This window comes from Nicotiana tabacum, chromosome 17 (assembly GCF_000715075.1).
Source record: "Nicotiana tabacum cultivar K326 chromosome 17, ASM71507v2, whole genome shotgun sequence".
NCBI classification, from domain to species: domain Eukaryota; kingdom Viridiplantae; phylum Streptophyta; class Magnoliopsida; order Solanales; family Solanaceae; genus Nicotiana; species Nicotiana tabacum.
The window spans coordinates 129,118,666-129,119,420 of NC_134096.1; the positions used below are offsets into that span (position 1 = coordinate 129,118,666).

The following is a 755-nucleotide window of genomic DNA, read 5'->3' on the forward strand; positions in this document are numbered from 1 at the left end:
CACATTTAATGAACTTCGAGGAGATTATGAACACCTTTCAATACAATGGTGTGTCACAAGATGAAGTATACTTAAGGACATTCCCCTTTTCTCTTAAAGCTGATGCAAAGCAGTGGCTTCGTAGCCTGCCCACGGGTTCGATTAGAACATGAGAGGAGATGACCAGAAAATTCCTTGATAAATATTTCTCCTCAGCTAAAATGGGCAAGTTTAGAAGAGAAATCCATAACTTTACCTAGAATTATACTGAAACATTTTTTGAAGCATGGGAGAGGTTTAAGGAGATTGTTCAAAAGTGTCAACATAGCGAATTCAATTCTAGATGCAACTCCAGGACTTTTGGGATGGGTTGACACCAGCCTCATGTAGAACATTGAGCAATGCAACTGGAGGCCCGTTGATGAAGAAGACTCCTGAAGAGATAGTTACAATTCTTGATGAGTTATCTGAAGATACTAATCAATGGCACTTTAAGAGTACAGAAAGAAGAAGATCAACTGGTGTTCACCAGGTTGATGCTAACAAATCTGTGCAGGTACATCTTGATGCTATGGCCAAAGAGATAAGGAAGCTGACCTTAGCCTCGATACAAAGTGAGCCTCATGCAGCGTGTGATAGATGTGGAAGAGGATACCCTACTCATAAGTGTCAATCCTCAACTGAGGAAATAAGTGTTATGGGAAATTACAATATCAATGCAATGGGTCAGAGGCTCCCCATATTTTCATGGATTCACCTGGAGGTACTGCTAATGC

At 40.7% G+C, this 755-nt stretch overlaps 1 non-coding gene across 1 annotated transcript; it reads right to left on the bottom strand.

Annotated features, from left to right (window-relative positions):
• Positions 1-206: 206 nt before the first annotated feature.
• Positions 207-313, bottom strand: LOC142172337 (small nucleolar RNA R71). The gene has a single exon (XR_012701698.1). It is a non-coding gene; the product is annotated as a small nucleolar RNA R71 (small nucleolar RNA).
• Positions 314-755: the final 442 nt, after the last annotated feature.